This window comes from Astyanax mexicanus, chromosome 16 (assembly GCF_023375975.1).
Source record: "Astyanax mexicanus isolate ESR-SI-001 chromosome 16, AstMex3_surface, whole genome shotgun sequence".
Lineage (NCBI taxonomy): Eukaryota > Metazoa > Chordata > Actinopteri > Characiformes > Acestrorhamphidae > Astyanax > Astyanax mexicanus.
Window position 1 is genome coordinate 26423631 of NC_064423.1, and position 17536 is coordinate 26441166.

General features: G+C 36.8%; 1 protein-coding gene across 24 annotated transcripts in view; it reads right to left on the reverse strand.

The window, feature by feature from the left end:
* The window catches only part of sox2 (SRY-box transcription factor 2), a 156183-nt gene that overhangs the window by 10703 nt on the left and 127944 nt on the right, over window positions 1-17536 (reverse strand). The window lies entirely within an intron of this gene.

Below are 17536 nucleotides of genomic sequence, written 5' to 3' on the forward strand. Positions count from 1 at the left end.
TGCTTCTTGAAGAGTCTATTTTTCTTTATTTAGTCAAAGAGAAGCCCTTGTTTGCTCCCCCAAAACAAACGTCTATTGGAGCCTGTGCTCAGGCCGTGGAATCACAGAGGACTTCACAGAGAGTGTCTGGCCTTTCACAAAGTTTTTTGGGGCCTGGAGAGAAAAAGGCTGCCGTTGTGTGCAAAGCTTCATAGTCCAGCTGCCGTTCGTTCCTGCAGCAGTTTATTACACACTGCCAGCTAATGAATGGAGGCTGCTGTGTTACAGTATGTGACAATTGCAGGCCTTATCTCTCTCTCCGCTCGCAGAGATTTTACTGATCCGCTCTTCGGCACGGCCATCATAATTCTTCCCCATCATAAAGAGCGCTTGTTGAGTTTCTGGTCAGATCCACAAAGGCCTTCGTTCATGATTTCTACGTTTTTTGGGCCTTACTGCAGGACAGAACTGTCAGTCTAGCTGTTGGAGATGGCGAGGACTGTTTTGGAGAATCTAAGTAAACAGGTTTCAGTTTCATTAAGAGCCTTGTTTTTTTACCAGACAACGAGAGGCAAAAGCAAAAGCAGAGAGGTGCTGCCACTCCCTCACTGTCCATCTCCTGTTTCCAATGGCTGGGAGGAAAAATGGCCTGAAATGGAGCCGGTAAACACGGCAGCTTTATGACTCAGCCAGCTCAGGGTACAGCTGTGCTTTCCAGCCATTAGAGCCTGTTGTTTATCAGTGAAATGTACAGACTGATGGACAGGCGTACACACACTGGAATATGTAAATAGAGCCTGTGCAGTGACTGTTTATCTGTTGTGCTGTATCAGGAATAGTACACCCCCCCCTTTTTTTTAAGATCCCATAAAGGGTTCTTTGTGTTTGGATTTGAGATGTGTGAATGTAAAAACCTTTTAATACATAATGAAAATCATTCTAGGATGAGCCGGTAAATTGGTATAGAACCTTACGGTAAAGTGAAGAACCATCTATATTGGTATGAGTATATATGGCTATATATGCACTCTAATATTTGGTTGGACTGCCTTTAGCTTTGATTACGGCATGCATTCGCTGTGGCATTATTTCCACAATATTCTGCAATCTCAAACAATTATTTTTGTCCTGAGTTGGATTAATTTTTTCCAAGATCTTGTAGAGATTTGGGGCACTGGCAAAGTCTTTGCAGCACGCCCCAAAGACTCTCAATAGGGTTCAGGTCTACAGTCCGAGGTGGTAATCCATGTATTATTAACCTCGTTGGAAAAAAATAAATGTTAATTATTGTGACACTGCAGAAGTTTGTGGAAGGTGCTCCAACTGAACTTGAGTGTCTGTGACCTTTATTTTTGGCCAGTCTAAAGTTTAAAGAACCTCCACATAATGAAAATTGTTCTAGGATGAATCAATTTATTATCTAATGCAGTGTCTTAGAAATAAAAATTAAAATTGGTAGAGTAAGTGATTGTAATGAATCTTTCTAAAGTTATGGTCATACATTCTTAAGTGTTTGTGAAGTGAGTGTATAAAACCTTTATAACAGTTCTAAAGTTTTTTAATTTGGTATAGAACCATGAGATAGAGCATAGAACATTCTCTAAAGCTGAAAAAAAGTCTAAGCGTCTAATGTGATGTGTTAGAAAAAAAACTTTAAAATGAGTTTCTAGAACCTCCATGTAATGTATATCTTATAGGAACCAGCCTTAATTTGTCTTTTGTTTTGTTTTTTAATGGGAAAGAAAACAAATGTGAAAAGGAAATGTTGAGTATTAAAGATCAATGCAGCCACAGCATTAAAACACAGCTGCTCTATCAGCACTAACTCTTTACAGGAGGTCCTTTTTTCTTATGCAATTGAAAAGTACGTTGTGAAAAACAAACACCACTCTGAACATTTCTCAAAACTGGAAGGATCCCAAACTTTGATGGGGAGGGTAAAAATAGGTGTATTTAATAGGTGTATTTAGCAGGTGTATTTTAAGCTCTCTTGAGAAGAGTAAATTGTGGTAAGGTTCAGGTGTGCTGTTTCAGGCTGTCTGCAGGTCTGCAGCAAAGCGTTCTCAGCGAGAGTGCTGGGGTAGCTGGGATATTAAGTGTAATTGCGCTCGTTCTCCATTAGAAATCTTCATTTACGCCGTAATCCTGATTTGCAAGTAAAAACATGAGAGGCTTTGGTGTGTCAAAGCTCGGCATTAAACAAACAAAGGTGTGTGTCTGAGTCGAACTCACTAATTCTAAACCATCTCAACCTGAATATGAGAAATTAATAAATGGCACGCATAGCTGCTTTTGGTGACGTAGCATTTTCTGAAGCGTGGGCTGCAGCTAAAGCCATTCTTCATTCCACAGTGTTAAATCACAAGGGAGGGGAAAAATTACTCAGTTAAGCAGTGAAAGTTGCTGTAATTAATTAATTGGTGGCTGCTCAAGGATTGTTTGAGTTTAAATAATGCCGTTAAAGGATTTTTGGTTTGTTGTTAGTTTGGTCTGATTTAAACTTAAGATTTAGAAATTCAGACTGATACTTTGTGTTTTGAACCATTCATTTTATATCTCAAAAGGTAAATTTAGTCCAAATCTTAGAGCATACATTTAAAGACATTTTCAATACTAGAAAATTAATAAACAAACTCCTTTTAATACAACTAATAATATAAGCCATTTATATACCTCGATATACCATTAATAAATGTATTATTTTTTTGTATACAATCATTTGATCACATGGGACTATTGTTTATTATTTAAATAATAGAATCGTGTATTTTTATAACAGTAAAATAATAAACATAAATTAATACTGTTAGATATTCATGTAAGGTCTCATAAAACTCTTGCATTACTTTAGTCACTGTCACTCTTGTCACTGTTTTTCATATTTTTATAATACATATAGTTTCACTAAATATCCAATTATTTGTCGACACACTTTCCTCAGCTACTTTATTAACTAGAATACATTGCTGACATGTCCAATTGCATATGTTCAATAGAATAGGACTCTCTGGAGCAGATAAACATGAACATGTTGGCACCATGCCTAATAACAGACATAGGAGAGGTATTAAGCTGTGTTCTCTGGAGTGATGGGGCTCAATCCAATACTTTTGGGGATAAGTTGATGAGTTGGAATGATCATCCTACACCCTGACCTTACTAACTAATGCTCTTGTTGTTGAATGTAATCAGATCCTCATAGCAATGTTCCAATGCTCCAAAATCTAGCAGAAAGCCTTCTCCAGGCAGTAGATACAGTTACTTCAACAAAAATTGAATTTTCTTTTTTCTTCCTCCATACATTATATGTTTCTGTATTTAAGAGAGGAAATGTCCTTGTATAATATAAATAAAAGAAAATATATTTTGGAGTGCTAGAAATGTTATAATGTATATTATATTATATATAACATGCATGTGTTTAAGTATGTACAATTAGTACTAAATGTTGTGACGCTGTAGATATGTAGAAAACCTAAATTAATTTTTAAATGAATGCATTTTTGGGGAGTGGTAAATTTTGTTTGTACAGTGAAATCTCCATTTGAAGGCCTCCTGCTTTTATTAAAGACATTTATTTATGCTTCTGCTGCTCGTGAATAGAGCATGGAGTACACAAAAGCTGGAGGAGAGAGTGGCAAGTTTGTTGGGATCTGGCACACTGTGTTTGTGAGTGTGCGTGTGTGTGTATGTGTGTGCTGTGGTATGTTTGTCCCAGTGAAAAGAGGGCTGTGCTCAGCCCAGCTCGGGCCCCTGTAATGCTGCAAACAGGACGGATTTGGGCTCCTCTTTTGTTGTCCCGCTTGCTGACATCACACACTGCAGAGGGGCTGAAATCCCTCTTTCTCCAGCACCAGCACTTTTGAAACAAAACTGCCATGGCACTGATGAGTATTGCCAACTTGCCAAAAATACCTCATTAATCATCACACACACACACGCACGCACACACACACACACACACACACTAAACAGCACTGTGCACAGACCCATAAATCCTAATGGCAGTCAGAATCAGTGTTAACAATCATTCTCTCACACACACACACACACACGTATGCATACACTGGGCCTTTCGGAAAGTGGAAGCTTCTTCTGTGCTCTGGGCTGGACAGTTCACGCCACTAGTGTGAATTGAGGCTAATGCTATTCATGCTTCTAGAGGGAGAAAAAACAGTGCTTCATTCAAACACGTGTCCGAAATAAAAATATCCCACTGACACCATTATTCAGCTTTTACTTTTCTAGTTCACTTTGCTATATACATAAAGTGAAAACAAGCTAGTGCTATGGGTGTTAACTCACATTCACCATCCATTACATTCTGTGTTTTTTTTATACACTATATAAACAAAGATATAGTGACACCTGCTTACATATTGTTTCTTAAAAAATGAAGAGGTTCATAAAAGAGTTTCTTGTTTTGTTGGAGTAACTGTCTCTCCTGTCCAGAGACTAAGTATCTACTAGATTTTGAGCATTTGGAGCATTGCTGTGATAATTTGACTGCAGTCAGTGACAAGCTTTGTTAAGGTAATTATTTTGGATGAGCACGTCCCCACTTCTTCCCCAACTCACTAACTCATCACAGAGAAGTACTGGATAGATCATCATCATTCCAGACAGCAAAGTTCCACTGCTCCACAGCTCAGTCTCTAGCCAGTGCTTTGCATTAGTCATGGAGCCAATAGATCTGTTTACTGTTCATTTGCTTTAGTCCTATTCTAATGGCAGTACTTCTTTACAAAAGCTAGACAATATGTGTATGTGCACATCTCAGTCATATTTTCTACTGTTATTTTAAAAATAATCTGAAATGCAGAAAAGTTCAAATTTACAGTAGTCAATTAATTTGAAAGCTAGCTGCAGTTCTGGTATCCCTGCCCAGACAACAAAGAAAACTAACAAATCCTTGACTAAATAATAGCTTAGTAACTAAATAACTCCAGGCAGCTAAACTAGAGCTTGTTTTATATAATAAGAGAAAACACTGGAGAACTGCTAGGGACAGTTCTAGAACAGTGTGAGACTGTTCTGCATTGGACTGTGTTGTAGCTAACAGAAACAAGGCTAAAAAATAACTACAGATTCACTCTCCAGCTAAAATGATAGCATGATTAGCATTTTTTTCATAAAACAACTTGTTTGTAAAAACACATTTGTGGGTGCAGCATGAATACATTAATTGTAAAAAGATGAACTATAATGTTATAGAATACTTGGGTTAAAACACCGTTGCTGACAATAAAGCTTAATCCAGGGATCAGCTTGCAAAATGCTAATCAGTAATTATTAGCAGGGATGCACAATGATAGCACAAACTACTGGAAGCCCTATGTCAAGCCGATATGGGATATACTTAATGAACTCTAGCAGAGCAGTCTGTTTATGTATTTAGTTCACATTACTGCCCTGTACATGTATATACAGAATGCAAATACTAAATATCATCAGCCCACAATAAGTAACTTGCTTTCATTATTATACAAAACAGTATACTTACTGGAATTCAGTAAGTATATCACATATTGGCTTGGCATAGGGCTTAAATTCAAAGCTGACGAGTTTTAAAGTCAGCGATTTACTGATTCCAGTAGTTTCTGCTATCATTGTGCTGCTAATACAATATTGATTAGCATTTTGTACTATTGACTGTGATTTGAAGGAATTTAGTGTAAAAATGTACTATATCTGCATTTTATTCATATTTTTGCCCTGTACGTGAGCATGCATATACAAGTTACTAGAATGGTGACCATATGCATACTCTTTCTCCTGAACTATTCTAATGCATCTGGCCAGAAGTTGTGTAAAATGTTTAAGATTTCTTATTGATTCCTTATCAGTTTTTGCTTACAGTTCCCCCAATTACTTTGTGTGATTTTTCATTTTAAATGTGTTTAAGCCCTGCCTTCTCAATGCCACCATTGGTCTACATGAACATGGATATAAATCAGTCACTAGTCAAACTGACTCCCACCACAGCTGATTGTTTACAGTCGAACGCTGCCTTCAGGTCCTCAGACTTCCATACTTAAGAGTTTGGAACTTATAAGTTCTGTATAATTTCAAGTGGTTTTAGTCAGAAACAACATGAACACCTTGAAAGTCTTTATTTATTTATTTTTTTACTTCTGTATTTCTGTTTCCAATTCTCTTTCAAATTACTGCAAACAAAACCATCTAACAAAGATCACAGTATAAGCATAAGATGAGCGCTATTATTTTTCAGTAAAAATATCAGTAGCATGTACTTATCTGATTTTTTTCCTCATCTGGATAAGAGTACATTTTTTTATTGACATGCCCCCAGCTTCAAAATTCTTTGCTTATAGAAGAATCCTAGATTTTCACTTGTAAAATAAGGCGATACTAGCTACTACTGGTACCACCAGTGTTTCAGGCCATACTATTCCTTTAAAGCCCCAGAGTGAGAGAGTTTCCCAGGCCGAAGCTCTGTGGCATGCTGTTAGCTGCTAATAATTCCGCCTGTAGCCTTGGAGAAATATTTACACAGGAGCACAGTCACTTTCACCTTTGCCCTGGAAGCGTATTGACAGAGTCAAAGTCATGCTATGCAGAATGGAGAGTATAGGTACGGCTAATGGAGGATGTAGTTATGGACTAGAGGTGACATTTAGCGCTGATGTAAACAAACCTACACACTCAACACGTCCTACAAACAAATCCAGCCATCCAAATGCTACGGCCGCGCTGGCGTCCTAATAACAGTGTGGACTCATGAGAGGAGTGGAAAGAGTCTGTGTGTGCACGTGTGCGTGAATGTGTATGTGAGTATTTCAGCCAGAACCACATCAACTATTGCACCCGCATAAACGCACACACTCAGATGGTGTTTTCACAGCTAGCTATATCTCCAAATAGCAAAACTCTCAGCGCGCAGACGCTTCAACACACAGAGAGTGCCACACACACTCTGAGTGCACGACTCTGAGAGCAGTGTTTCCACTGTTTTTTTCCTCTCCCACTGATGTGACAGGAGAGGATGATACCAGCACTTAGCCGCCTAGCCCCGGCTGGACTGCATTGCAATCAAATACAATCAGCAGGGATGCAGCGCTCAGAGAGCATCACTCTGATAAACGGCTGACAGGTGGAATCAGCGAGGTTAGGCCCGATAAAGCCTGCTCCACCGAGAGCATCCAAAATGATTTGAAATCATGGAGCAGATTGACTCCGATTTGCTGGGCCGCGAGGAGCTCGGCCTTTGCGAAAGTGAGGAGAAGTGAGTACTCAGTCCAAAACAGCCTGGAAAGGGTGATAAAGGTGGAAGACGGAGCTTCAGAAGGACCTAGTGGCATGTTCTGACATTTGGAAACAGTTTAACCCCTTAAACGCTGGGTTTATTTTGGAGCTGTTCATTTTAAAGCTTACTTCGCCTTAAAAGACTCCCATGCTTACTTTATATAGCAATATGTGAGAGCAAGGGAAATCAAGGGGCCTACTTTAAATGTAGTTTCCACTGGAATATAAAATATAAGACTTTGATTTATATAGTATGATTTATTTATAGCAGATACTAAATTAATTACTGTACATACAAAATAAGAGTTGAGATGTCATTCATAGTGGATACTGAATAATTCATAGTAGATACTGAATAGTCTAGTAGAGACTGAATAATTCATAGCAAACACTAAATAATTTATAACAGATACTAATTAACTTATAGAAGGTGCTCAGAGTACCTCTGAATACTATATTATAGGCACTAAAATAATACATGGTACATACAAAATATGTTCACTAAATAAATCATAAGACATTTAGAATTCTTCACAGTGAAAATTAGTTGTACATGCATAATTAATATTAAGTAGTAAACTAATTCTTTATATATAGTGTCTATATAGTGTCTGAAAAATGTAGATTCATTTATCATCTATACTAAATATTACATAGGAATAACTAAATAATTCCAATAAAACTGATTAGTTACCAACAATTTCATTTTAGACAATCATAAGATAAATAATTTGTGGTAGATATAGTATAATTGAATGTGGATGTTGAATAATTAAGTCTTAAGTTAGTCATAGTATATACTAAACCCTTCATAGTGATTACTGAATAATTTAGACAGTGAATAGCTTAAAGTTAATGTATAATTTCTGGTAGATTACTGAATAATTCATATTATTCATATATATGAATATTATTATAGACATTGTAACCCATTACGTTTAAATGAGCAGAAGTTAACAGGATGTCTGCAACTTGTTTTTGTCTTTCTCATTTTGTGCAAATCTTTACTAAATTTTTAATTTGTCATCAAAATATCAAAAAATATTTTCCCTATCATTAATTCTCAGTTAACAGATTGCTTTAATCCGTTGGCATACCGTAAAAACATACACGTTTTACTCCAGAGCTGCTTAAATCTCTAAGGACTGCGGTTCCACTTGTCCTTCTGGCCACTCAGAACTTTAATAAGCTTTTAATGACCACTTCTAAAACACACCCCATAGCTGAAGAGCTGTTCAGCTCTGTTCATGCTTTTCCCTGCATGCTTACCTCTTTCTTTTTTTTCCTTTTCTTTCTCTCTGCTTGCAAATCTGTAAATCTGTCATGGCCAGCTAAATTGTCACCCAGGTTTGTCAACTCTGCCTCTGCTGGACAGGGTCATGGGGGTTACAATCGATTTCACAGGCCACCTGCAGAGCCTGGGCTGCAAACTGACTAAAAAAAATTATACCAGACTAAGAACTGCCTACCACCCAGGGCTAGGAGGCCAGCACTCCCCCCCTCGGCACCACCTCCCCGTCCTGGGCCCTGCAGAAGCTGGCCCAGGCAGAGGCTGGGGTTGGTGACCCTGCAAGCTGACCCCTTCAAACTTCAAGTGAATTGTTCTGGCAGTTTCCAGGGTGACAGGGCACTCCAGGCTTATCCTTCTTACTCTGAAAAGGGTAGGAAAGCTCACCATAGGCAACCAGGCAATGATGCAAATGTTGCATCTCCTTTTCACTGCAAACGACTGGACTGGAGAAAAGTTTTGGCAGCCAGTTTCTTTTTGTATTTGTTCATTTTTTTTGTTGTTCGCCATGTGGATGGATGTAAAAATGCACAAACTTTGTACAAAAAAAAGTAAGACAAAAGGTAACATTCGTAAAAGAACAGTGGATTATTTGTTCTGCTAATAAATTGAATAATTACTGAGACCATATACTCAAAGCCTAAATGCTGTTGTTGTACACAGAAAGATATGTATCTCCAAATGGTGACTTAGGAAAGACTGAATGGATGTTATTGGAAGTTCATTCCAAGTCATTTTAAAGCATTTCTATTGATCCATTCATCTAGAACTACTGGAAAACCTTAGCAAAATAGGACTGCTCTGTGCTGCTCTGTACTTACATTATCAGCTGTTTACAACTTCAATTAATCACACAATTCATTATGTAATGTCTTCATTGGCCAAATTAATTCACTGAGATTGATTGTGATGCTGTAAATGAGCTTTTTGGGGTCTCCAGAGATCTGTTGCACTCATGTTGTGGAGTGTGACAAAACATGACAGTTAATCAATAAACATGTGGACTTCTTTCACTTATGCCCCATAAGAAGTTGACTGCTGTAAATATCAATTAGGAGGAGACAGTCATCCCAAAAATATGATCTTATAACCACTTTTCAAACCCATTGTGCAGCATTAAGCAAACTTTACATGCTAACTTTACATAGTGTTTATGTAGCATCATATAACACTAGACTGCATGGCATAATAATACTGCATAGCATAATGCTATTCACTGCTGTACAATACATAGCACTATTTAGACTTACTGAGTACTATTCAGCATTGCATAGTGTAATACAGCATTATTTAGCCCATATATGACAATTAGTTAATGATTTGTTGTGTGTAGCTATACTTACATTATACATTCTGAAAAAAGAAATATTGTCAGACCTGCAAAATTATTTATATATATATATATATCAATTATTTCTTCTAAAATAAAGAGAATTAAAAATACTGGGCAGAGCACAATCATTCCAAAGAACACAGTTCCACTGCTCCACAGCTAAGTGCTGCTGTGCTTTATACCACACTAGCCCACGTTGGGCATTAGACATAGTGCCAACAGGTTAATGTTTACTTGATCTGTTAAAGAGAGCCCTATTCTATTGTCAGTACTTCTATACAGGGACTAGACAAGCTGTGTGTTCATTTGTGCATACAGTGTAGAACATAACATTTTATAGACTTGCACATCATTTTGCAGTGATATGTACCTTTATGTAGCATTAACCACATACATTGGCTTATGTAGCCAATACATGAAAATATAATAAAATGCTATACTACGTTATGTAGCCATCCACTGTATTTAGTAATGCTACACCACAGTAGTGTTGCATACGGGATAACAATATGGGATGTTAAATAGCATTAGGAAAATTTGGACTACATGGGATTAGAAGTGATATGCATATGCTTTGTGTCATTACTGTACTTCCACCTCTAAAAGCTAATTTATGCTTAACATTAAATACAGATACTCTGTCAGTAAAGAAACTAAGTACTTTGAAGATATTACACTGCTGTATACATCACTGCCCCTTTCATTTTTTTCTAGTAAACAGCTATGATATCACGACTTTACCATCACCATATTTGTTCTTGCACTCAGAAACTTCAGACTCTAAACAGCACATCCACTAGAGGGCAGTTCAAAGTTCATACCAAAATAAAGAGTGTTTCGGAGTATGTGGGCAGTTACTGCATTTGAAATAGGCATAATAATTTTTGCACATAAAAGGCAGTAGAAATTAGCCTTAATGCTCATTAACGACTCAATGTTACGTCTTAGCATTTTGCAAACATAAAGTGTTATACTTCTGAGTCAAATCAAAGTGGTGTCTATGGTGTCTATGATGGCCTGCACACTAATATTTGTGTGTTTGTGTGTCTGCTTCACTCTGCAGTTTGAATGTGCAGGCAGGAATACAAGGCTCAGAGAACGATTTCTGGGGTCTACATCACAACAACATGTACTTATATTCGGGCAAATTTGTGCTTCTGCATTCAATCTAAAGTGTAGCCGTGTACTAATACCTTAGCCTATGGCATATCCTGAAACACACCTACACAGAAACAGAACAACGCATTGTGACCACACAGGCTGCTGCAACTGTGATTGGTTCGCTAAGCCTTGTGTTTCTGCCTACACATTTCTAATGTTAAATTGTAGAGCGACACAGACACACAAGCACACAAGTATTAATGCTCACAGCAGCCGAGGCTACTTGTACAGGCTACACTGTAGACCAGGGATGGGCAACTGGCGGCCCGGGGGCCACACACGGCCCTCGTCATCACTCAGTGCGGCCCGCGAATAGATCAAAAATAATTTCATAATAAAAAAAACAAACAAAAAAAAAAACGTAATTCTACTGTTGACCGCTAGAGGCCAACAACCACGAAAATTGACATTGACATCCAGTCCATTGTGAGCCAGCAGGCCAAACCACAGCTCTCTCATTAGCTTCAATAAATGCTGGGCCTCTGTTGAATGAGCTATTTGCAATCAGTTTTTAAATCTTTTTTGTTCTTTGTTATAAATGAGTTCAAATGCCTTTTGCACTTTTATAAGCAAATGTTTTGTCCTTGTTGCTTATGAAGGACTTGTTATAATGAACTTATTTTACACAGAGGAACTACTGTATTTGCAATCACTTTTTGCACTTTTTTTAAGCAAACGGTTTGTCTTTTGCCGTATTAAAATGCATTAATATGCAGAAAATAGTTGTTGATAAATGTTGGTGCTGTAAACATACAGATATAAATTCATATAAAATTTGTTCTTATTGAAAATCATTTGTAGCGTTTTTCATATTCAATTATTTGAAGTGCGAGGTCATGTGGCCCTCCAATGGTCATGCTGAAAAAAATGTGGCCCTCTCCATCATGGAAGTTGCCCATCCCTGCTGTAGACATTGCCTTAATCTAACAAGACAGTATAATTCAGCCTGCAGAGGTAAACGTCAGGCTGTGCTGTAGGCTGCCATTTAATAAACCTATAATGAAGTGAGCAGTGATCAGGTTTCCTCACCTGGCCTACCTACAGGTTCGGAAAGGGTAGATGAGTGACGAAGAGCTACTTTAAGCATAAATAGTAGTGTGTGTTTTTTTTTTTTGTTTTTAGACATTTTGTGTCCTTAGGCTCTCTGAACCAGTCAACTTCCGAAGCCTACCAACAGGTGCGCTCAAACTGAAAATGATGAAAATGCAGTTTTAAGTGGACGTGTTTGTGTAAATGGCTTTCCTCCAGAAACACCGACCGCACTGAGCTGTGGTTTTGGAGGGAGTAAGTGCGCAAGTGCAGCGCTGCTCCGTCTGCTTTGCCTGTTTTAATGGCACTCAGTGTGCTGTGCTTGTGCTAATGGGGAGTGAATGACAGTGAAATCTCATCCTGAGAGTGGATGTCATTTCGCAGAGGGGACACAATGAGCGCTGATGTGGCAGATAGGGACATGGGGACCAGGGCATCCGATTAAAACGCTGTGCTTGTTCCCTCAGTTACTCGATCGGCGTGTGAACTCTTTATTTACTATCAGATACACTGACCGGGTGGCACCAAGCTTCAGCTCAGCGGCTCACCTGGAGCACTGGGGCCGAATGCTGTTAGCCTATTAATGTATGCTGCTAGCTTAGCAGCCTATTAATGAACACTTGTCTGCTTGCTTTTATTGAGATAATGATAATGATCATTACTGCTGAATTACTGAATTACTGTGATCATGACTGCTGAGGGACTGTGGGCTTTTTCTTCTTAAGACATGAGATGTTTATTATGTGCGTGTTATGTAAGCCATTCAGGCTCTGAGAGACCAAGTTGCTAAATGTTAAATACAGCCGTTCTGGAAATTCATAGTTCTGAATTTAAAAAAAAAAGAACAGCTAGCTGAAATGCATCAGTGCTGTTGTGCTCCCACAAACACACACAATAAGCCCTGTAGAAGTGGTCTATAAGTGTAAGTTTTGGTCAGACTGGCTTTGGTTTGCAGATCCCAGTGTGTGTGTGTGTCTGTGTGTGTCCTATTTGAGCTATTGCTTTCCATCTCTAAACCCCCCAGAGACTGATAGAGAGGGCTTTAGCATTACAGAAGAGTCTCTGCAGGAATGAGTTCCACTCAAAGGCTCCAGACTCGCTGACCACTCTCAGGCTTTAATTAATCTAACAGAAAAATGTGGACATTTCTACTAGAACAGAGAAGCAGGATTTCTAATTTGCAGCAAGAGGCTATCCATGGGTGTACATCTGACCTTGCTGTTTCTATGCCCTGACAGAATCTCACATATGTTTTACATTTATATTGCAAAAAAATAAGAGGTGACTGTAATAAATAGCATATATATATATATATATATATATATATATATATATATATATATATATATATATATATATATATATATTACAAAATGATGAGATACATATAAGAGATATTGGAATAAATAAATCACATTCTGGTGTAAACAGTGAGTATGTTATTAACAGTAGATTTGTTCACATGCTGGCTGTACATATCATTAAATATTATTCAGTGTTACAAATATACAGTTATATGTTATAAATATTTGGTTAAATTATTAACACATTCTAAAAAAAAATACAAATTGATCTAAATTTTATAAATGTTGCATGTAAAATAAACATTAAATGAATTACTATTACACATTTCATTCATGTAGTTTAGACATCAAAGCTTTGAGTTAAAGTATCTGAACACTAAGAGCATAGTAAACTCAACAACAACTTATTTGTTCAATCTAGTGAATGCAGTGAATCAATTGAGAACTTTTTTTTTACTCAGACAGTGTGTTACACTGAATCTGTGCAGCCATTATTTAAGGAGCTCAGCCATTGTTTGGTATCTGCACTTCACCTGATTTAAATATGAATAGTTTTTTAGACTTTGTGTTTGAATATGAACCAGTTTATAAAGTTGATTACATTTTGCATTAGCAATTTACAATTACATCAGCAATCAAACATTTTTATGTTTGAAGTTCATCATGTTTAAATTTTAAACTCAATCGACAAATTAATAAAAACATATCTAAACATGCAGAAATTAATTTTAAAATTATATAAATTGGTAAACAAATACATTTAATGAATAATTAAACATTTGTAGAATTTGTAAGTATGTGAAACAATAAACAGAGCAGTATTCTGTTAGGCTTAACTACATGTGCAGTCGCCTAATTCTGCAAAACTAATAACAAAATAAATGTATGCTTATATTTTTTTAGGAATCTGTGTTGGAAATATTTTGTTCTTTATTTACTGGTTCAGAATCTCATAAAATCAATAAAGCATTCGCTCTTTCATATCATTACCTACTAACTAAGCTAGCTAACTGAGGTGGGTGGAGCTGGGGTGGCTATAATTTTACTAAAGACCCTCAAATGTTCAGAAATGGTCCTGACCGCTTATTTGAAATTTTGAACAGTTAAAAACGATCTTGTTTGTTTTTCTGCTGTTTTAAAGCAGATCGGCGGGCTGTGAAAGTGTGTGTGAATGTGAGAGTCTAAAAAAGCCCATATTGTCCCCAGCATGACGCCTGAGGCTCCGCAGCCTGAGCTCCCTCCACTTCCACCACCACCGCCGCTTTCTCTCTCAGCCTGTTGCTGCGGTGCAGTGAGGCTGGAAGAACAAAACGCTGGCTGCTTTCTCTCTCTGGTGGTCGTCAGCTCAGCCCAGATTGTTCGCTCCATCCCCATATGCTGCTCCAAGCGTTCGGAAGCGCATAAACTCGAAATTTCCACCAAACGCTTTTTTCCATAGTTCAGCAGGGTTGCCAGATCTCGCGAGAAAACAAGCAACGAGGTCTATTGATGCGAGCCCCAAAGAAGCACCATGAGCTCTAAAACCTCCAAAACAACGTCAGAGACCACTTGCTCAAGTTATAAAAATATAAATTAATATTTATATTTCGAATGCAACATTTAAGAGATGTATGTAATTTTGCCCTTTTTCCTTTTAACTTAAAACAACATATCAGATGTATAAAAAATATTTGGATATATAAATAAATAAAAATCTGACACACTTACGTTAGAAAATAATGATGTTTAGCTGTGAAATACATAAGTTAATGGACATGCATAAATCAATTAATAACAAAAATATGGCGTAATAAAAGAATCCGTGAATATGAATATATATAATGGCAATGCACTCTATACCAAACTAGCTAAATAATTATATCGGTGAAACAGGAAAAATATCACATTGAACATATTACAATTAACAATTACTGAAAATGCTTGTCAATTCTCTGGCAATGTTAACAAACTAGCTAAAGAACTTAACAGTTATGGATTGTAAATGGCGCGATAGGGGAGGGGATTGTGAACAGTTGGTTTAATAGGGGAAAATGGCATTTTTTTATTAATTAGACTGAAACAGAGAAGAGCGGCAATATCACAAAACAAGCCCAAATAAACAACTGCACTTTACAAGCAAGCCTTAAAAAACGCAGCCTGCGACTACAGATATTATTTAGTCACTTTACAGGATAATATTAGCGCAAAGTCGGTAAATAATAAGCAAAACTGGCAGCTGTAAAGCTCAGCATTTCAGAGGGGTTTGGAAAACTACCCCCACCATCCACAAACACATACAACGCTCACCACCACCACCCGCAAACTCCCGTTTCCAACAATGCTCGTATTTGAATGAGATAAAACCGACCAAACGAAAATTATAAATACAGAAACGAAAACGTACGGAAGATTCAACAAATCAGCGCCGACCCATGCGCACGTGGATAAAAGACTTCGCAGGCCAATGCAGCCAAGCGTCTGACCTTATTAAATAATAAAGAGATGCTGATTTACACTGTCATCAAGGGGGGGCCGGTGGGGTGGGTGGGGCAATTATCCATCGTTATGTTGTCATTAAAAGCGAATTAACTCGAATAATTAAGAAAGCAAAGTGTTTATGTTGAGTTTTAACCCCCTGTAAAGTCTGAACTATCAAATTATTGTCAGAAAAATTCTTATTCTCTAAAGACAGGGTGCTTATTTAAGTTATTTAACCTTCTGACCGATTATAAATATAAATAAAAAACCATTTGGCATATTTGACCTTTTATTTGGAACATATTTAATTAATCCAAAGATTTTTATTTCATTTTTTTAACAAACAAACTAAACAAGAAACACAATTGTTTAACCCCTTAAACTTTAAATTGCCTTTATACTAACATCTTGAAATTCACAAATATTCTAATTTAAAATCTGTACATTTCTGGATCATGCATGTATGCATATATTTCATATATATTTAATCTATTTATATTTTGTTCTAATAATTTTAATTTATTTAATTATCACACAGATGTTGGGGCTCAAACATGTATTACATATGATACACTTCAATAGATTAAGATCACAGCACCACAGCACTTCTTCCCGAGCACATGCTGGGGAAGGCAGTGTGCACCTTTGAGGTATGAAGAAATACGATGAATAAATAAAACAAGGAACTTGTGATTACAGATGTTTAGTTTAATGCATGCATGTCCCTGCAGGACAGCAATGCTGTAGATGTGGGGTGGGGGGAGTGTTGGCACCTCTGACAGCTGGCTTTTCTGTTGCTGCTTTCAAAGAAAAGAACAGAAACAGTGAGCACTTAGCAGGCAACTCCGTGTATTCATTGCGCTCACAATTAAGAAAATGTGTCACACACAAGTGAGTGAAATTGAAGAAAATGTTTCAGAGCTGGAAACGGGTTGGTGGGAAGTGCAATATTCTGGAATGCTGTCAGATGAAACGGTTGAATATCTGCTTATGTAGCATGTGCTGTTCTGTAGGTTTCCTAGGCTGCAATTTATTATCTTAATATTTTCACAAATTTACACTAGTATTTACACTAGGTTTATACTGGAATTTATGACTACAAATTTGATAATCAACAATTCACCTTATGTTAAATTTATTACAGGGTGTACAACCATGTGTAAACCTTTAATAGCAAAATAAATAAATTATATTTCTCAACTTAAAGTGGTTTATATATATATATATATATATATATATATATATATATATATATATATATATATATATATATATATATATAAACCACTTTAAGTTCCTGAATTTAAATGCTATATAGCATAAATAGCAGTTGTGGCAGGTGGTTTTATAAATTTGATAATTACCCTATCCCAATTTACACTTGATTTTCAGATCAGGACAGATTGTTTCATTTCAAACAACAGAAAAGCAGAGACACAACACGTTTTTTTTGCAGGGATGGCACAGCTATTTAAGGACTGTTGTCAGATTTGACTGTGAAGATTGTTTAAAGAAGCCCCACATCTATATAAGGTTCTATAGGTGTCATAAAATAATAAGAACCCAATAATTACCCAAAAATAATATAAACAATATATTTTAACAATACAAAAAACATGAATAATTATACATTATTAAAATAAAGTTGCTTCAAATGGTTTTCTGAGTAATTGACATAGAGAAAACATTTTGGTTCCATAAAGAACCACTTTTATAATA